Below are 21,004 nucleotides of genomic sequence, written 5' to 3'. Positions count from 1 at the left end.
CAGGGCCGCACATCCTCCTTTCCTTGGCTTCTCCTCCCAGGACGCCGGGACGTGAGGGCTGCCACTGTACCGGCCATCGGATGGTGGGGAGCTGGCTGCAGAGAAGGGCTGCGTCCTCTTTCTGGGGACGTGGGGGGTCCAGGACCCCTCCACTTGGACTCTCAGCCTGGTAACCCGGGTCACCTGGCTTTGGAGCTGGGGCACGGCAAAGCTCCCAGGGCTCCCAGGGCCCAGTAGGGGCGGGGGGCAGGCAACTGTCCTCCTCACTCAGCACAGTCGGGTCGAGATGATCTCTGCTTCTCCCCGCGTGACCTCCCCACTTGGCTTTCCATCTGGAGGAGTAAATATAGCTTACCCTCTTCCCTCCCTTCTGCCTCAGCCAGAGTCCTGTGCCCCGCCATCGGATTCTGGCCACGGTCCCCTGATGCCCTCCTGCCTCTGGTCTCCGCTGGGTCCAACACCCAGAGCAGCACCGATCCCCCTACAGTCTGGCTCAGACCGGCTCACTTCTCTTCACAGAGACACCCGGGGAACCCAACCCCAACTCCTTGGCTCGACCTCCGAGGCCTTCCACACGGGACCCACTCGGTGCCTTCAGTGCTCTGTGTCCTGCTTCAGGCTCTGCTCTCCAGAGGTTTGTGGGTGTGGAGCTGAAGGTTGAACTCCTTCCCCCCCTTAAAGATTTTATTTATTTATGAGAGAGAGAGAGAGAGAGAGAGAGAGACAGGCAGAGGGAAAAGCAGGCTCTATGCCAGGAGCCCGACGTGGGACTCGATCCCAGGACTCCAGGATCACGCCCTGGGCTGAAGGCAGGTGCTAAACCACTGAGCCACCCCTGAAGTCTGAACTCCTAACCCTGGGGTTTGTGGGGCTTCCTGATTGCCCCAGCCTGCACGCACCTGTCCCTCATTCCCCTGCTTTCTCCTCTATACCCCGACTGTGGTCTCAGGTGTCACCGAACATGCCCCCCACCCCCGCTTTTGTATTTTATATGCCTTCCCTTTCCACCCGTTTCCTGGCCCGTCGAGAGACCCCACCTTTTCTCTATGTCCAGCTCTGCCTCCTTGGAACCTTCATGGCTGGACTGGATCTCCCCCTCTGCTTGCCTGTGCTTCACTCATTTCTGGACGAATCTTTCCAAACCCCCCCGCCTTAGACCATAGTCAGCCTGTCCCTGCTGTGTCCCTGCTGGTGCGAGGGTTCTGTGAGGGCAGGGACAGTGTGCTCCCCTGCACCCCACCGTTAAGTGTAGCACCTCCCAAGGACGAGCTGCAGGACTCCGGTGAGCGCAGGGTCTGTGGCCATGCACGGCTTTGCATTTGTCCTCGCCTCAGCCTCCCATCTGTGAAATGGGGCTGCTGCATTAACTAGATGCTGTCATGCTCCTGTGAGGGAAGACAGGGGTTTCCACCAACCAGTAATGAAAACCAAGGCTCTGACTCATTAAGATGTGAGCTCGGGTGGCTCAGTGGTTGAGCGTCTGCCTTCGGCTCAGGTCGTGATCCTGGGGTCCTGGGATCGAGTCCTGCATCGGGCTCCCCACAGGGAGTCTGTTTCTCCCTCTGCCTCTCTCCATATGTCTCATGAATAAATAAAATCTTAAAATAAATGTCAGCTCTCTCATTTCCAGAATTCCCTATTCCCCTTCACTGCTTAGTTTTTCTCCAAAAAGCTATCATACAACGTATTTCAATGATTTATTCTTTTGTCTTTCTTCCTCTATGAGAAATGTAAACTCCAGGAGGGCAGAGAGCCTCGGCTGCTACACTATTTAGGTCCTTACAGAATCTCTACATAGCAGGTGCTCGAGACTGACTTAGCGAATGAATGAGTGAACGGATTTCTCTTTGACGCCGGCCTTCCTCACAACTGTACTGCATGGTTGCAGCCGATTACACATTCCCTGCCTCCTAGAATCCTCAAGACAACCCAAAGGGATGGTTTGGCTCTTTCTCACTTTTACTTGGTAATAGAGAAGTGGGTTTTTAGAACAGAGGTGTCCTCAGCCCCGTGTGTCATTCCTATTTATTAGGGGATTATTAATTTATATATTTATTTTTTAAATATTCTTTTTACTTATTCATGAGACACACAGATAGGCAAAGACATAGGCAGAGGGAGAAACAGATTCCTTGAGGGGGGCCCGATGTGGGACTCCATCCGAGGACCCCGGGATCACAACCTGAGCGGAAGGCAGACACTCAACCACTGAGCCACCCAGGTGTCCTCAAGGGATTATTTATTTAATATTAGTTATCGAGGACAGCCCCAGTGGCTCAGTGGTTTGGCGCCGCCTTCAGCCCAGGGCATGATCCTGGGGACCCGGGATCGGGTCCTGTGTCGGGCTCCCCGCATGGAGCCTGCTTCTCCCTCTGCCTGTGTCTCTGCCCCCGCCCCCCTGTCTGTCTCTCATGAATAAATAAATAAAATCTTTAAAAAAATGTAATATCAGTTATCAAAATGTAAATTCCCAGAGTGCGAAGCCTTGTTTGCTCACCGTTGCCTCCACAACACACAGCACAGGCCTGCAGGTCCTGTTGAGTGACCAGGTGAGACAAGCCCAAGCACCAGATAGCCAGGTGATGCGACGCTGCTGCTGGAAACAGGCGCCACTCATTGGACATTTATGACAATCCAGACAGCTCTGCCCACTAGGACTTCTTGTGATTATAAAGATACGCGATAACTGCACCGTCCAAAATGATAACCACCAGCCCTATGGGTCAACCACTGTGGTAGGTGCAGGGAAATAAAATATTTTGATAGAGCATCGAAGACAGTGGGGGAAAATACCCCTTGAAATGTTACCGGCATAACCAAAGAACTGAATATTGTAATATTATCTAATTTATGTGTCAATTCAGATAAGCCCATGCGGCTCCCAGGCCTCTGTACCGAGTGGTGTGACCTGTGCTACCTTATCAGCTCTCACAACCCCCTGTGAAGCAGGAATTCTCAGCTCTATTTCGCAAGGAAATGTGGACTCAGAAAGTTCCAGCAAACCTTTAGGTTAATTCTCTTCCCACTGTGTCAGTCTGCCACGGGGTCATGCAGAGCAGCAGTTAAGAAAGGCAGGCGCCTTTCCAGAATGAGACGGTGCACATCTAGAAGGTGGAAAGTTACGGGCAGATTTTCATGGTCTCGGCATTTTCTGGAATGCTCTCCTGATATCGCAGAGCGCTGGAACGGGCTCAATTCTAAGACTTCCCCTGTGGGTCGCTTCATTCCGTTCTTACAGCAAAACCTGCCATCCTGACCTCGGGGCTGCGGCCACCAAGCGAGCTTGGAAGGTTCAGGCTTTGGGCCCAGGTTCCGGGCCTGCTGCGACCGACGGCGACGTCTTGGTGCAGGCCTGGGTGGTCCTTTCTGCTACATCCCGCTGTGTCTCTTTGTCAAGCTGTGGAAATGAACCTAAATCCACACCTGACGAAGCAGACGTATTTGCTGCGTGATGGAATTCTTTGCCACCTTCCAAGGTCCAAAGGCTTATTTCACTCAGCATGATACCCTCCGGTAAGTCAACCGGAAAAGGACAAACATCATATGGTCTCGTTCATTTGGGGAATATAAAAATTAGTGAAAAGGAATAAAGGGAAAGGAGAGAAAATGAGTGAAAATATCAGAGAAGGAGACAAAACATAAGAGACACCTATTCTGGGAAAGGAACAAGGGGCAGTGGAAAGGGAGGTGGGTGGGGAGTTGGGGTGACTGGGTGACGGGCACTGAGGGGGGCACTTGGGATGAGCACTGGGTGTTATGCTATGTGTTGGCAAATTGAACTCCAATAAAAAAAATTAAAAAAAAAAAAGGTCCGAAGGCTTCGGCGGTGGGCACGGCGCGCCCCCTTCTGGCAGCACGTGTGTACTACACGGACATTCCGAAAAGGCTGCCGAGGGATACTGCTCACGACTCATTCTGTTCTTTAACCTGACGTTTATTGAGCAGTTACTATGTGCCAGGTACTGTGTTAGATACTGAATAAAATACAAAAAAGACACAGAGCATTAAGGATGGTAGGGGAAAGCGATACTAAGCAAGCAAGTGCATAAAGCTGTATAAAATTACGCTAGGATGCGTGTACAGAACCACCACCAAGTAATGGGGATGATCTTAGGAACTTGAAAAACAAAAATGTCCACGTGTTCCTCTCCCTGCACCCAAATATGCAGGCTTCTGTCAACCCACTGTTTTTCATCGTAACTCAGGAATGGTTTCAGAGTCTAAAACTTCCTGGGATTTCACCTATGTTGCATCCAACTGCACTACACACCCCTACTTTGAACCAACCAACGTGCAAGAGAAACCCCCTGGAAATGCTCGAGACTTTGTCTCTCCTCGGAAAGACAGTCGGAGGCTTTGCACCCATTTAGCAGCTTGCTCCAAAGCCACCAGAGGCTCTTCCCTACAGAGAGAGGGTCAAAGCACAGTACTTGCATTTTTTTAATAACCTGTTCAGTTGCGAGTATTAAAAGGTCTTTTAAAAAAAAAAACATATGGTGCTGACACCTCCTGCTGAATATGCATGGTGTCATTCGCCTCTGCGAGCCCAGGGCCCTACCCGGTATGGCACAGAAGCCTGCTTGGTGGCCGTGTTAAGAAATGGCCTGAAATCATGGGGCTTCCATCCCCTCGTGCAATCTTTCCCCTGCACCCCCCACTCCAGCCCTTGGCTCTATCCTGCTGCCTGTACATCTCGTCCTCCTAGAAGTTGTACTGAGTGCGGAGAAAACATTACAACATTTCCCATGAGAACCTCTCCCTCTCCCAGCGTCCACGGGGCCTGCCTCAATGTAATGGGGGATGCAGGTCTCCTAGAGGTTCCGCTGACCCACCTGCAGGGTGAGGGAGGTTTGCACAGCGCGGCCTTGGCCCACCGTGGCAGCTGGTGTGCTGTGTCGAGAGTGGGTGGCAGCGAGGCCACTGAGGAGGACAGCCTCTCTCCAGGGCTCCGCCCAAGGCCCAGCTCCCGGCTGCTGCTGAGCAGCCCTCAGAACTCAGAATAGATTTCTGCCCATTAGTTTGCCCGAAATAGAGCTCATGATGGGATCAAAGAACAGAAGGTATATTCTTGGACGCTCCAGGCCCACAGTCTTGGAGAGCTAAGCCATCCAATCGCTCACAGGACACTGTCCCTTTAAAAGTGTCCCAACTCAGGTCAATTCTGTTTTCCTTTGTTCTCCAATGTCAGAAGCCTCCGTTCTGGGGCTAATGAACCCACAGACAATCCCCTCCCCAAGGGTGGAGTCTTCTTTATCCCACCCCTCAGGTCCCCCTCAGAAATAGGGCTACTCTCCCTCGGAGGTCCTTTGCCCTCTGCGCTGCTGGAACATGCCAGAAGCTTCTGGCCTCCCGTGGATCCCTGGCTCAGGGATCCCTGGCTTGGGACTCCCCTGGATCCCTGGCTCGGGACTCCCCTCTTCAGGCCCTGCTGCTAATGCAGCAGCTACCACTTCCTGAGGGTCTATCAGGGAGCAAAGCCCTGAGCAGGTCTGTATCATAGGGTCCCTCAGCTGGTTCTTCAACCCGTTGAGGACTTGAGGGTCGTTATCCTGGGTTAACCAACTGGCAGGAGGTCGGACCACGAAAGGGGGGGGTGGGACAGGTAAGCAGGCTCGGTCTGAGGCAAGCCGCCCGGCTTGTCACCTGCCCAGGGGGCCCAGCCTGCAACTCCCAGCCACACTCTTCCTCCTCACCAGGATCCCGAAAGGCTCGGCCTCTCCTCGCCCATCCCTCTGCTTCTTCCTCCCCACACAGTGCTCCTCCCGCCTCGAGCTGTGCCCACAGGAGCCCTCCGGTCCCCGCGCTCCTCAGCGGCCCGTGGGAGGTGGAGCACCACCAGAGACGAAGTGGTAAACCCCCTGCCCTCCACGCGGGTGCACACTCAGCCCTGCCTCCTCCCCAGCAGCGGGAGGGGCCTGCGCCCAGGGCAGGCCGAGGGGGGCTATGGCCCCTGCTCTGTGTGTGGGGGTGCTGTGGAGGGAGGGCCTGTGCCAACCAAGCCTGAGGATTTCACTCAGCCTCCTGGGCCTTGGCTTGATCCCTGAAAGAAAGCAGGACCCACCAAGGTCAATGAGAGGCCGAGGGGGGCCGTGAACCCCGTCTGTCTGACTCTGCGATGGTGGCTACCTCTGTTAGCCCATCTGAGCCTCAGTTTCCTCATCCACCAAATGGGGCAATAGCAATGCATTCCTATTACGTGGGATTGCTGTGAGATCTACTGGGCCCACACGGAGCTGGGACCCTGAGTATTGGAGGGTCCCTCCTCCCTTCCCCCCCAAGGCTGCCATGATGCACCCCGTACCCTGATCTTCAGGCAGCACCCAGGTCAGCAGGTGGTTTGTCATAGGGTCTCGTAGACACACCTTACGGCACCGGCCAAGCTGGGGCCCCTGAGGATCAGCTTGGTGTTTGGTTTTGGTATTAGACCCTTCTCGCTCACGTGACCTCACACAGGCATAGGATCCTTGCTTCCTGACCGCCCCACATTCTCTGCCTCCGCACTGGCCCCGCACCCACTCTCCGGGCTCTGCAGGCCCTCCTCCCCACAGCTCCGGAGGAACCTCTCCTGCCTGCTTAGTCACGTCCACCTCCAGGACCCACCAGCCACGTCTGATTCTTCCCAGAGGAAGGAACGAGAGTCTCCCCAGGCCTCTGAGCCTCCCCAGCTCTAGTCCACTCCTCTGTTCCCTGAGCCCCTTCTACCGCCTGGGGCCTCCCTGTGTCCTCCCACCACAGCCTGATTATTCCCTTCATCTGGAATGCTCTACCTCACCCCCCAACAGCCAACACCTGTTGGTTCTCAGACCTTGATTCAGTCTTCACTTTGTCAGGAATCCTTCTCCAAGCCTAGGTCAGAACCTTCTATTACACACGTGCCTGTCACTGAGTGGAGTCCTGCCCCTGGTAACCATCATCCTGTGTTCACGGGACAGTTAGGCTAATGCCTTTCTCCCCTAGCGGACTGTCAGCTCAACGGGACAGGGAATGGCCTGGTTTCCCCACCGCCACAACCCCTGCTGCCTAGTAGGGGCCAGGCACACAGAAGGTGCTCAGTAAATATCTGCCCAATGACCAAGCGACTGCACAGCGGGTCTCTTTGAAGCCTCAGGACACAGCAGCAAATGCACACAGTGGCCACTCAAAGGGCTGAAATGTGTTCGGAAGATTGTCTTAAGTCAGCTCTGCCAAAGGAGGCTCACCGTTCGGCCTTAAAACCTGTCACTGCCATTACTACTTTAGGGGATGATTCACGATGGTGTGAATCATCCCCAGAGCAGTGCATGTACCTGGTCACGTGGATGGGGAGAGGAGAGAGACACTTCCCCTTAATTAGAAATGGTGAGTCCAAAAGCTGTTTTCTGCCAACGTGCTCATTCAACAGATACTCACAAAAGCCTAATTGGTGCCAGGCTCTATGCTGAGCTGTGTGTGGGCAGGAGGGAGGGTGAGGAGAGGCAACAAAGAATCAGGAGTAAAATAGAAGACCTGGTCCCCATCCTGGAGCAGATGCTGCCAGGAGCCGGAGCCGCCTTCCACAGGTGGGCTCTCCAGGAGGGGGTTAAAAAACACACCCACCCCACGCCGCCCCCAGCTCCTTGGGTCACCTCTCAGAGCTGCCTCTTCACTTGTCCTCCGGGGCACAACATCTATTTTCTGCAGTCACGTCTCCCTTGGGGCTCCAGGCTTGGTGACAAGGAAACCACTATTAACTCCTGGTTCCTGTAGAACTACATCTATTTGAGAAGAAAATTAGTCCTGAACGAAATTTCTAGAGAAAGGGGCTTTTGCCTCTTGGGGCAGGGGAAGCAGTTTTCGCCTATATCCAACGCCAGGTCTCTCTGTATGCACTTTGACCTTGTTACGCTGCCCCAAGAAGGTCATGAACTCCCAGAGAAGTTCTGTGACTTGTTTATAGAAATCGGGTCTCTTTTGCTTTAGAATCATCACCAAGAGAACAGCCCAAATCACCTCTGTGTTAAGGGAAATATTATGCTTTGCTCTTTATTATATCAAACTAGGATCCGGTATACTGTAGGTGCTCTATAAATGCTTCGGATGCATAAAGGAAGCTCAGTGTTGTAGAGGAAAGGATGCTGGGTTGAGAGACAGGGTGTCCAGGTGTGACTAACGCCAAGCCATTTTGCCTCGGAAGACTTCCATTTTCCTATAAATGAACTAAAATGAGGGCACAAATCAGATAAGCTTAAAATTCATTTTACCTATAGCATTTGATTTATTTTTCTGATTCTGGAAGTAAAATCTCAAAAAAAAAAGGGAAGAAAGCATTAATTAATAATGAATTTGACAAATGGAAAGTACTTCCATGATTTTGCATTTGTTATTAACCGAAGCACTTACCACATCGCCCCCTGGTGTTGATATGTCTTAATTACAGGATCAAACCAAAGGGGGAACATTATCTGCATTTGATTGTGCGTCGTATCAATATCTATTTGTATCTCTACCTCCCTATCTGTCTCTGTATCTGTAGATATCTATATTTCTATCTCCCTACTTATCTCTATTTCTATCTCTTTGTCGTATCTCTATCTCTATCCCTACTGGAAGTTTCACAGAGCCTGGCAGATATTCATTGGTTACTCAGACTTTTAAAAAAACAAACGAACTCTTTCTTTATCTCTGTCCAATATTCAATTCACATTACAAATTGGATCAATGACATCTTGATTTGGGGCAAGGGGTTTTCACCAGTACTTCTCTTGCTGATGAACCTTGAGCCCCCAACATAAATCAGTCCACTATGAGCATGTATTACAAAATAGGAGGTCACCAATAGTAAATTACACTCTGCAATTGTCATGAATTTCCATTTAAAGGCAATCTGTTTGATTTGAGAGAAGGTCGTTTTACCAATTTAAAAAGGAGCTTATCTTTGAAACCAGACAAGGGGTGAGGATCTTTGAAGGTGTTTGGTGGAAGGCTGCTTGCTATGGGGAAAACTGGAAAGAGACCCCTTGAGGGCCTGATATTCCTTCAATTACTCCAACTGAAGTGGGTAGAGCAGATTTAGCAACTGGGTCTGAAACTGGTTGTTTCGTCTCCCCCACTCCTCCTAGAATACAGTGATCTGTTCAAGATCGATTCCCATTTCACCCTACACCCAACACACGTCACAATGTCATGGTGACAATGATGAGAATGCTCAGCCTAGCTGCATCCCAATTAGAGCCCTACTAGCATGCCAGAGGCCACCAGTCTGCAGCCCCGGAGAGGGAGGTGTCAACAACAGAGTGACGGATGGCAACAGTAGCCTGAGCAAAGGGGAGCTCTATCTACGGAAGCTGAGGTTTGTAAGAAATGAACATGTTCTAGGCCACAGCCTCAGAAGATGTGCCCTCCATTTCCTGGAAAGGGGGAATCTTCCTACCTACTCGAAGATGGTTCTCCAAATGTATCACTGTCCCCCATTGCTGACATATCTATAACTGCTGCCCAATTATTCTGGTTCCACGTGCTCCCATCTCTGCCACCAGAGCTATAGGAAAAGGTGTGGGTGCGGCCCGAGACACAAAGGAGGAACATCCTGTAGGGAAGCGCAGGTGCCATGGTGGGGGAGTGAGCTTTGTGCTCAGAGGGGTCTGGGACTGAATACCAGTCCTGCGGTTTACTACATGTGGGATCTTGGACAAAGGGTTGGTAATCTTTTTCAAAGCCTTAGTTTATTTGTATGAAGAATGAGCTGGAGGTGGGAGAGAACTGGTTGCTGGCATGGAAATGAGTCAGGATGCCCATGGCTGGGTACAGGTTCTGCCGAAGAAGAGCAGTGCACCTGGGGGCAGTGGGCTCTCTCTGGATGGATCCAGGAACGATGCTCTCGGGTTAAGGCGACGTGTGTGATCAATCCTGCACATAGTACGTGGCCCATAGTAGGTGCTCGGCAAATGAAAGATGCCGTATTATTATTGCTATTACTATTTTGTGTTTTGGCAAGGCTGTGTTCCATGTGCACTGAGAATATGAAGATGGAGGAACGCTGTAACACACGAGTAAAGGAAATGATTTTCTTTTACTCTTTTATGGAAAAAAATAATTTTTTTAATTAGTCAATAATGAGCTACTGTGTGCACCCACTACGTGCTGGTGCTGGACTAGGTGTTGAAAGGGATGCAGGGTAGCATAAACCATAGCTTGGGACCTCAGCCTGTTTAGGGCAGCAGACACAGAGGCACACCCAGGGTTCGTTAGCAGCGCAAGGCAGCCAGGGACCCACAGCCAGCCACGGGTGAAGGTGTCGGTCCTGCCTTGCAGAATGTGGAGGATGCATCCTGTGGCATCTAGATCTTCCTTTTATTACCTTCAAGCCCATACAAATCCCAAGTCAACCAGAGTCCAAATTTGCTCAAAGCCAGTAATCCAGTTGTGGGAAAGAATTTTGTAACATGAGAGATACTGAGGGGCTTGGGGGGAGCCCTCCCCTCCAGAGCAGCAGGGCAGTGTACCCCAGCAGCCCCACCAGCCCCTTGGGAGAAGAGTGACAAGACCAGACCGTCACACCAGACCATGCAGAAAACTGCCCACTCTCTACTGTCCAATCTTGCTGGGCCCCAGAGGCTGATTCCAGGAGGGAGGCCTGTGAACCTCGACTTCCTAGAGGCTACAACCTGTGGGGCGACATGGGAGGGCTCATCTGGAAAGACCAGGGGATGCGCCAAGAGCCAGAACTCATGGGCAGGAACATAAAACCCACAAAAGGGGAGCCGAACCCAGGCACCGGACCCCACCATTTCTTATCATCCCTGCAGAGCCTCAGATTAAGGAGGGAGCCAGCCTCCGATGGGAGGAGCCCTCCTCCGCTTTCTCTCCTCCCACACGCTGGCTCTGGATCTTCCTTACCCCCACGTGTGTCCCCAGCAAGTGCAAGCTGATTCCTGATTCTGTGGTCTGGAAGGACTGATTTGGAGATCAGACTTCAGGGCACAAGGGAAGTCTCTGGAGGGATTGCCAGTGGAGGCCACTGCTGGAATCCTCCCCCCTGACAAGGACAGAGGGCAAGAGCCACAGAGGAGGGCCACCAGACCCAGAGCCACTCTTCTTTCTGATCATGTCTTGCAGGGCGTGACACCCCCCACCCCGGCCCCCCAGCTGACAAGAGAGAGTCCAGGTTCCCGCTGTGCTGCTTATGCGCGGTCCCATGTTGGCAGTGGGATGGGATGATCTGGGCCCGGATCCTCTTGTGTAGAATGAGGGAGTTGGTTCTCTGTGAGCCCTAGGGGTTCCATCAGCTCTTAGGATTCTAAATCTGCACACTGTCTACATTATACTTGACAAAAGATGCTGATTTGAACGAACCTCTATAGCCCTGACTATGCGCCAGGCATGGTTTCAGCACATTGTCAGCGTTTAACAATCTGATCCTCTAACACCCTCTGACGCAGGCGTCCCTGCTGGCCCCGTTACACAGATGAGTAAACAGGGGCACAGGGACATGATGCTAATGTGTGCAAGATCACATAGCTAGCTAGTGCAGAATTTGAGCTCTTTCGGCTCTAGAGGCTCTACACAGGCACCGAGCTACACGCCTCTGATCGAACTGGTTACGGGAACACAGACACCGACAAGGGCACAGCCCCAGTCCTGCCTCTGACCCTCACCACGTAGCAGCGGCGGACCACCTGCATCCGTCAAAGTCACACAGATGCAGCAAAGCCACGGAGCAGGCGAGGCCAGCAGTTCTTCTGCAGCATCCGATGGGCCAAGTTGCTCACAGGTCGCTTGCGGGTTGTGGGCTTGGGCCAGAGCCAAGGGTTCTTGACTTAACAGCTCGGCACCATCCAGGGCATTGGGGTGATTGTGTGAACAGCACCCGAGAAAACGCACGGGCTCTGGGGACCCAACACAGGCATTCCTTCTGGGCACAGGGTGTCCCCTGTAAGCTCAGTGCTGTGCTAGGTGCTGGGGCGGGAACAGGGCTAACCTGCCAGTGTCCTGCTCTCACTGGTGCGAGCCACAGCTCAGCTCCGTGCTAGTGGGTTTGCGGGTTTCCTGGCAGTCTTGTTAAAATGCAGATTCCGATTCAGCAGGTTTGGGATGGGGCCCCGCAGAGTGTGCCTATCTAACCCCTCCCTCAGGATGCAGAAGCTGCCGACCTGCCAATCACACAAAGCCATCTAATAACTACTTAGATACCAAGCATCTGGGCTTTGAAGAAGGAAGCCCAGGCAGGCCTGGGGAGGTCAGGGGTTAGCATGCTGGGGGGCCTGAGTGGGGTTCTGAGGGTGGCAGGAGGCAAGGAGGCACGAGTGCATTTGGGGGGCATCGGGAGGCAGCCCGTGGCGGGTGTTGTAGGGAACGGAAACCAAGAGTCAGCTGGGGAGAGGCCCGGTGGGTCTGCAAAGCCTGACTGGGGTGACTCCGTGGAGCGGGGGCAGGAGGCTGAGGGGGCACTAGGCTGGGCTGAGGAGACTCGGCTGGTTTCAGCCCCGGGGAGCCTCCTCCTCGGCCCTAGTTAGTTGTTGCAGCCGTCCTGGCTCCTGGAAGCTCTCCTCCCACATTGCCATATTTATCTCTGCAGGGAAAGCAGAGAGCAGCCTCCCGCCAGGCTCCCAGGGCTGCCCTCGGCCAGGCCCACGAATAAAGATGCCGAGGCTCCCCCAGGAGGGTCCTCCCAGCCTTCCCTAGGGCAGAGCAGTGGAGTGAACCCGGTGGGTGAGCCAGGCCTAACTCGGGCTTGGGCGCGGGCCAGGCTTCTCCCCCGAGCCCCAGCATCGGTTCCCCTGCAGGCCTCAGTGTCTGTGCCTGTACATCAGGAGACTGAACAGCATGGCTCAGGGCCCCTCGTTCCAGGCCTGACTTTCTATGAGGATTCTACCGTAAAGAAAGGCTGGTGTCTCATGACTGCTAGAGCGCTCTCCAAGCGCAAAGCCTGGGAGGAACACCCTGGAGAGAAGCCTTGCCCAACAGAAAGCCACATCCATTCTCTGAAATGTTCTAATGACTGCTTCAAAGTTAAGAAAGAAGACAAGTAAAGTTAATTCTAACAGCCTAGTTGATTTACCCCCACCATGCTCAAACACCTCAAATGATATCATTTAAACATGGAATCAATATTAAAGTTATTGATGAAATAGTTTACATTTTGGGGGGGACCAAGTCTTTGAATTCGGTGGGTGTGTGTGGCATACGTAGGGCGCATCTCAATTCCCAGTAGCCACATTCGGATGGGGCTCACGGCCGCCATATGGAAGCCTGCCCTGGACACACGGACATTGCCGACGACTGTGTCTGGGCTCTTGCTGTCAGTGAACCTCAGGAACACGTATACATCACAGAGCAAGCATCCCCTTGGTCAGGGAAGCAGGGGTTTGTGCGTTCCCCAGGAAGGCCGTGAGCCCCTGGGTAGAGGCTGTGACCTCTAAAGCTGAGACACCAGTTTCTCTTCCTGCTCTCAGACACACCAGGCTTGAACTGAAGGTCAGTGAAGGGCCAGTCTGGATCACCTGCCTCTGTGGGGAGCTTGCAACCATTGCATGAACCCATGTCCCCATCCCTCATCCACGTGTCTAATGTCTTCATATCTTGGTAGCATCTTCCATGCTTCTCGAACCCTGGCTAGCATCTCCCCATCCTGGGTTCCAGGGAGTGCCATGACCATCACACTGACTTCATACAATACTTCTAGAATGTCATTCTGGGGAGGAACTCTCTCTAGCAAGTCCTGACCCTCTAAGAGAAATCAGTTTTTTTGTTTTTTTTTTTTCTTCTTCTCTGAGAAGCAATAGGGGAGACGGCTTGGCTCAGAGGAATGAGTGATGGCTCTGGAGCTGTAATGACCGTGTCAAACCCTAGCTTCACCTCTGCAGTGGTGTGTGGCCTTGAGCAGGGCATGCACCAGGGAGTGCCATGACCATCACACTGACTTCATACAATACTTCTAGAATGTCATTCTGGGGAGGAACTCTCTCTAGCAAGTCCTAACCCTCTAAGAGAAATCAGTTTTTTTGTTTTTTTTTTTTTCTTCTTCTCTGAGAAGCAATAGGGGAGACGGCTTGGCTCAGAGGAATGAGTGATGGCTCTGGAGCTGTAATGACCGTGTCAAACCCTAGCTTCACCTCTGCAGTGGTGTGTGGCCTTGAGCAGGGCACTGGTTCCTGAGTCTCAGTTTTCACAGTTATGGAAAGACCAAGCCCATGTATGATAATGCAATAGTTTATGTAAAGCATTTTGTACAATGCCAGGTATGTGGAAGACATTAAAAAAAAAAAAAAAAAAGGTAGCTTACATCTCTCCCTGCCATCAGGATTGTGGATTTCTGCTTTGGAGTCTACCTTTTGTGCCATCGCAGACAACAAAGTACTCATCCCAGAGAAGTGCAAGGTACCATGGGTTGGCTCAGACCCATATGCTAGACATTGTTTTAAGTCCTTTTCCCCATCTTACCTTCACTTTCAAGACAGTCCTGGGGGGTAGGACTCAGAGATGAGGAAACTGAGGCACAGAGAGGTTAAGTAACTTTCTCAAGGTGACACAGTGAAGGGCAGAGCTGAGATGTGAACCTAGGAAAGCCCCCCGCAGAGCCCTGGTGCTGATCCCTTTTGCCTTGCTGCTGGATCAGAGGCCGGACTCCTTGGGGAGGGGATTTGATCTTAAGCTCCAAAGCCAGAAACCAGTGCAGAAGCTTTCAGGGCGACTTGAACCCAGATCCTGCCAAAGCAAACCCCATCAGCAGATCCTTCTGGATTTTCATTCTGCCTGCCACCTGTTCTCAGCCATCCCTGCAGCTTCTCTGCACTCTGGGCTGGGATTCTATTTTCTGGAGCATTGTTCCCAGCAGGCCTCGGAGATTCCTGGCACAGCACCAGAGCCCTGACTGTACCGCCTCGGGAGCGGCCTTCTGGTGGCCGCACACCCCTGCTCTTCAGCTCCAGCCCCTCCCATGGACCCTTCCCCTCCCGGGGGCACCTGTGGTTGCAGCAGCCAGAGGGGCCCGCAATTCCCAGCTCTGCCCAACGGCCTGTTGCTAAGCAGCTGGTGCACGCTGCGGCGTGTGCAAGGAAACCCTCATGTGACAAAAACAAACCCTCATGTGCCCAGAGCTGCATGCACGTGTGTGGGTGGGGGGGCGTGGGGGGGAAGAGGGGGGGTGCAGAGCCCAGCTGAAGCAGCAGCTCCCTGCAGCAGGACCCCAAGAGGACGTGGGTGCAGACTGGGGCACATGGCAGGGGCCAGAGCTGAGCGATCTCAAGCAGGGAGCTCCCACCTTCTCCGCTTCGCAGCTGTGCTCCCAGCAAAACCAAACCAAATACACAAAGCACCTGCTCCTCTCCCCGCACCCACCGGGTTAACCGCAATTTCCAAGCAGAAGCAAAATGAGGGTGGAGGGAGGCCCGGGAAGGTCGCCTGGGACTCACTTTACCCTCTCGCACGCTGCAGGGGCATCTTCCCGGCCTGTGCCCTGCGGCTCGTTGCCACTTCATTTGCTGCTCCTTCTCAGGACAACAAGAAGACACCCCCTCCCCCCAACCCCAAAGGTCCCTCCCCGGCACCTGCCGTCCAGCCCCGGCCTCCCGTCTTGCCAGGACTCCTTACATAATTGCGGGGCCCAGTGCCAAATGAAAATGTGGGGCCCTGGTTTAAAAAATTATCAAGAATTTCAGGACGTTAAGAGCAGAGCCCTGAACCCAGTGCAGGGCTCCTAGCCCAGGGCCCTGAGCAGCAGCACGGTCACACCATGTGGGCGGCGGGGTGCTGCTTCTGCTGCGCACTGCGTTACCAGAGCTGCTGCCCCTGCAGGTCTCATCCTTCCATCTCTGCCCCGAAAGCCCTTTGACACCCTCCCCACCACAGGCTCCCCCAACCCGTGATTAAAGCCACCCGCCAGCCAGTCACAGGAGGCCCTCTGGGCCACGCGGGGCCTGCAAATCTCTCCAGCTTCACTTCCCAGCCCACACCTCGGGCGCTCCGGGCCTGCACTGAGCCACTGGAAATCCTTCCAAAGTTCTCTTTCACGCTCTGCCCACACTTTTCTCTCGGCTAGGAATATCGCTTTTTCTTCTGAGTTCCCATTAGGCCTTTATCACTCAGCTCATGGGTCACCTCCGCTGAGCTGTCCTCCTAGATTGGTCTTTCCTTTTTTTTATTTTTTATTTTTATTTTAAAGATTTTATTTATTTATTCATAGTGACACAGAGGGAGAAGCAGGCTCCATGCAGAGAGCCTGACGTGGGACTTGATCCAGGGCCTCCAGGATCACATCCTGGGCTGCAGGCGGCGCCAAACCGCTGCACCACCAGGGCTGCCCGGTCTTTCCTTTTTAGCCCACACTCTCCCACACCTAAGCCCTGCCTGTATGGGTGTGTTCAGGACACTTACTACTCGTCATTGGAACTGTTTCTACACCTGTCCCCGTGCTCTGCTATGAGGTCCTCCAGTGGAGGGTCATGCCTGACTCATTTATGAATCCCTAATGCCTGGAATACAGTAGTACTCAATAAATAGCTCTTGACTAACGAGGGGCAAAGGCAGCCCCTCACCAGATCTCTCATATACAGTTCTTTCCTTACTTTAATATTAAATTAACCAAGAGATATATTTTACATGCTTAATTCTACATTTCCTTCATAATTCTTCTCCAAAGAGTGATCCGTTCAGTGTATAATGAAGATTCACTGTTGGGATTTTTTTAAGTATTTTTATTTTCATTTAAGGAAAATTACCATGTTTTTTTCTGACTTTAAGGATAAAACACGTTTCTAAAAAAATTAAAACATAATGATGGGGGGGGGCCTCTGGGTGGCTCAGCCAGTCAAGCGTCTGCCTTCGGCTCAGGTCATGATCCCGGGGTCCTGGGATGAAGCCCTGCATCAGGCTCCCTGCTCAGTGGGGAGTCTGCTTCTCTCTGACCCTTTTCCTTCCCCACCAATTCATTGTCTCTCTCCCTGTCTCAAATGAATAAATAAAAACCTAGAAAAAAAACCCATAATGATAAGGAATTATTATCCAAAAACCTACTACTCAAAGAGAGCCATTCTTAACAGTGAACATTGTTTCAGACGTTCATTCACTCATTCAACAAGTGTTGTTGTTTTTTTTTTTTTGTTTGTTTGTTTGTTTTTTGAACAATGACTATGTTTCATGCATTCAGGATACAGCAGTGAATCATACCCATAAAAAGTCGTTCCTTCCCTTGGGTCATTGTTTATATAAGTGCCTATGTACAAGTCCTGTGCACCTGCGTACACACACGTACACACACATATAAGCATGTATATGTGTTGTTTTAACTAGATTTATTCAGTTAGTGCTACTTTGTGAAAATCTTTTTATGCCACTGGCTTTACAGGTATGACCCTCTTTTTTTTTTTATGGCTGATACATTTCATAATTTATTTAACCAGATCTTAACTCTCAGGCAATTGTTAAGAACTTCATTGTTATCAATACTTCAGTAACATTTTTTTATTCATTAAATTGTTCCGGTTATCTCCCAAAATAGACTGTTGGTGAAAGAGTGCACCAATTTTAATTTTGATGCACAGTGCCCAGGGATACTCCAACAGCTAGTCAGAGTGCTGGTCTGTCCTGCACACATGACGGCACTGGGGGCTAGCACTTACCCTAATCTCTCCTCTGATAGAAAAAAAAAAAAATACTGCATTGTTAGCAAGGCTTTTTGCGTTTCCCTGATTTCCAGTGAGCTTGTATGGATCTTCTGTATACCTTTACTATCTTTCGTACTCCCTTTGGGAAAAATCCTAAGTAAGCTTGGTTATAATTGTTTGTTTCATTTTTCTGTGAAGGAGGTGTATGCTTTTGGGTAAAGTTTGTACTTTTCCCTAAATGGCTTCTGTTTTTGGTATCATCGAAAGGCCTTTCCCACACTGAGATTCAAAATATCCCCTATGCTGCCTTCTTATTCAATCTCTCTCTCTAGTGCTCTCATTGATCTCCAAGCATTCACATCTATTCTGGGACTGTCATGGCTAGTGACAAGTGTCACACGATTTCACGAAGGGTCCGCTTTCCCCTTGCCGGGTGCAATGCTGCACTCACGCCGCGGGCTGGGGCCTGAGTGTGAGCTAGATGTTCTGTTTCATGGGCTCTCAGTCTATTCTTCATCAATAGCTCAGTGCCTTCATTGTTGAAAGCTTATAATATACTTTAATAGGTGGCAAGCATCCCCTTTCCTCTTTTTTTGATTATTATTGAACACATCTTCTCCCAGAGGAACTTCGAAATAATTAGGTCAAGTTGCAAAACAACCAAACGAAGCAAGACCCAGAGAGGTTTCGATGGAGATTGCTTGGAGCTGCTACATTCATTTAGGGAGAGCTGACATCTTTGCAGTTCTGAGTCTTTTCCCATCCAGGAACTTGGAGCGTCCATTTGCTTATTTATGTCTGCTCCAACTGATCGGGCTTCTGGAGTGTGAACAGCCATCGCTCTTTCTCGAGGAGCTGTGAGCCTTGAATCGCTGGATAAATATATCTTCATCTGGAGAACCTGCCTCAGTCCCGGTCTCGGTAGGGGTGGCCTTCCTTGAGTGAAGTGGAAGGGTGCTCATTCGCACGCACCTCCTTTATGTGAGCACCTCACTGCATCTTCTCGCCGACCCTGGAGGTGGGTGCTGTTACCCCACGTCCAGGTAGGAGCTGAGGGTTTGCTGCCCTGCCCAAGGCTGGGTAGCTGATGCTCTGGGATTGGGTCCTAGATCCGTTCACCTCCAGGCCTCTCACTAAACCACCCTGAGCATGAAGGAGCTTAATAATAGTCTGGAAACCCAGCCTGGGGGTGGCTGAAGACGCAAGGGAGGGAGGCCAGCTGGGTGCCCAGGAGAGGGGCCAGGTAGGGCGGAGGCCCACAGGAAATGTAGAGACAGGAGACAGGTGGGGTCAACCTGGCTCAGAGCCTGCCTGGCTCTGAGCCCCGTGCTGAAAGCAGACATTATTTTTATTTAGTGGGAGCCAGGGGTTTTGAAATACAGACAAGAAAGAGCTGAGAGGCTCTGTGGCCAAGGATGAAAGCAGGTGGGCAGGGGATAGAATGAGATGCCAGAAAAGGCCTGAAAGCAGGTGGCAGGGACCTTCGACTCCTGAGCCCTGGATCCTCAAAGACACTGGCTGGGCTGAGCAGCAGGCAGGAGGCCGAGCTTCCTGTTCAGGTCAGGGGCCAGCCTGCCAGTGAAGACCCGTTCAAAAATGTCTGGATGCTGTACATTGTACAGACACAATCTTCAGCCTTCAAGCAGCTGGTATGTTTCTTAGAGATGTGTTTGCCTGCCTACCAGTCTGCTGCCCTCCTGGGGGGCACTTCCTGTCGTCGTCCACAGTTTGTGATGAATTCCACTGCTGCTGTGAACTGCATCCACCAACAGGACCCTCTCTGGACAGACAGTTGGCGTAAAACTACTCTGAAAACTAATATTGTACATATATCTTCTATACATTCCTCTCTGTGTTCCACTGAAGCGCCTTCCCTGGCTGCAAACTCAACCACTTAGGATGTAGGAGTAAGATCTCACTCGAATCCCAGAGGTGGGCAGCTGGTGGGATGTGCTATGGGCCTTGGAATTTCTCTTAAAGCACATTAAAAGGAAGTATTGTAACCCAAAACCCACATCTGAACACTCAGATGACTACAGCCCTCACAGATCTCTTCTCCTCTGAGACAAAACAACTTCCCCACACTTGCCTTTCATCACCATCCAGGGCACTGATGGTGATTTTTCTAAAACACAGATTTCACATCACTTTTAACATCTTTCCTGCCTCTTCTTGTCTTAAGGAAATAGTATAGACGCCTGGGCCTGGCATGCCAGGGCCTTCAAAGTGGGGACCGATCTCTCATCACCTACCTCCCTATGCTGTACACCAGACATATTGAATTTTTTGTTTTTGTTCATTTCTTAATGCCTCCTATGCTAGATGAATAAATGAGAGTTAGATATCTGACATGTGTCAGACATGGTGCCAGACCCAGACGGATACTATGGTCAGAGATGAGATGTGGCTGCTGTCCTCAAGAGCTCATGCTCTGTTATGCCTCTGTTTATTGTGCAGGCTACGATCTCTCTCCTGGATCTGTTCTTTCTTTTCTTTCTTTTCTTCCTTCCTTCCTTCCTTCCTTCCTTTCTTTCTTTCTTTCTTTCTTTCTTTCTTTCTTTCTTTCTTTCTTTCTTTCTTTCTTTCTTCTTTCTTTCTTTCTTCTTTCTTCTTTCTTTCTGATTTTGTTTATTCATGAGAGACACACAGAGAAAGACAGAGACACAGGCAGAGGGAGAAGCAGGCTCCATGCACAGAGCCTGATGTGGGACTCGATCCCAGGACCCTGGGATCACGATCTGAGCCAAAGGCAGATGCTCAACCACTGAGTCACCCAAGTGCCTAGATCTGTGCTTTCTTATAACCTTCTACTTCTACTCCTCTTAGGACATTAGTCCGATCGTGTCTTATTTTATAGCTATGTGTCTGTGTCTGCCCTGTGAGAGTGGGGTACACCACCAAGGAGGAAGGCCCAATAGATGCCTTAGTGAAAGACTGAATCACTAAATAGGCCCGAGAAGCAATTTCATGTAAATACGTGTAAGTGTTGAGGTTGGCTCATCTAATCTGGAGGCGGCCACGCGGCGTGCTGTGGTAGAGGGGGCCGTTTGCAGTCACATGGGCCTGGCTTTGCATGCTGCCCAGGAAGCTATTAGGATACAGCATTGCTGAAATGGGGGTGGAGCTGCTGAGATAGGCCAAGAACAGTAGGCCTTGGACAAAATCGTCCTTTATTGCTTTAATTGCTGCTAAAAACCCTTCTCGGGCCTTCCCCCATCCTGAGCCCGTGCGGCAGGCATGCTGGACCCAGCGGGCCCTGGCAACGGTCAGATTCACTTGGAAGTGAGGCTGGCTTATGAGTGCTGTAATTCTTCATCATGTGAATAAATTCATGACTCTTTCCAATGCCTCTTCTAAGAATCCTAGTGAAGCTTCTGGCCAGTGACAGGTTTTTACTGGTGTCCTTGAATGGTGGCAAATGCCCCAAACTGGGAATCACAGGCGTT

General features: G+C 51.4%; 1 protein-coding gene and 1 non-coding gene across 2 annotated transcripts in view; both read right to left on the bottom strand.

Moving 5' to 3' along the window:
• Positions 1-21,004, bottom strand: part of VSNL1 (visinin like 1) — a 103,323-nt gene that overhangs the window by 7,725 nt on the left and 74,594 nt on the right. The gene's annotated exons all lie outside the window — the stretch shown is intronic.
• MIR8845 (microRNA mir-8845) lies at positions 10,179-10,303 on the bottom strand. Its single transcript, NR_128792.1, is given in 1 exon segment — positions 10,179-10,303. It is a non-coding gene; the product is annotated as a microRNA mir-8845 (primary transcript).

Source organism: Canis lupus, chromosome 17 (assembly GCF_011100685.1).
Source record: "Canis lupus familiaris isolate Mischka breed German Shepherd chromosome 17, alternate assembly UU_Cfam_GSD_1.0, whole genome shotgun sequence".
Classification (NCBI taxonomy): domain Eukaryota; kingdom Metazoa; phylum Chordata; class Mammalia; order Carnivora; family Canidae; genus Canis; species Canis lupus.
The sequence above is the reverse complement of the archived record's forward strand: the minus strand, read 5'-3'. Positions and strand labels throughout refer to the sequence as shown.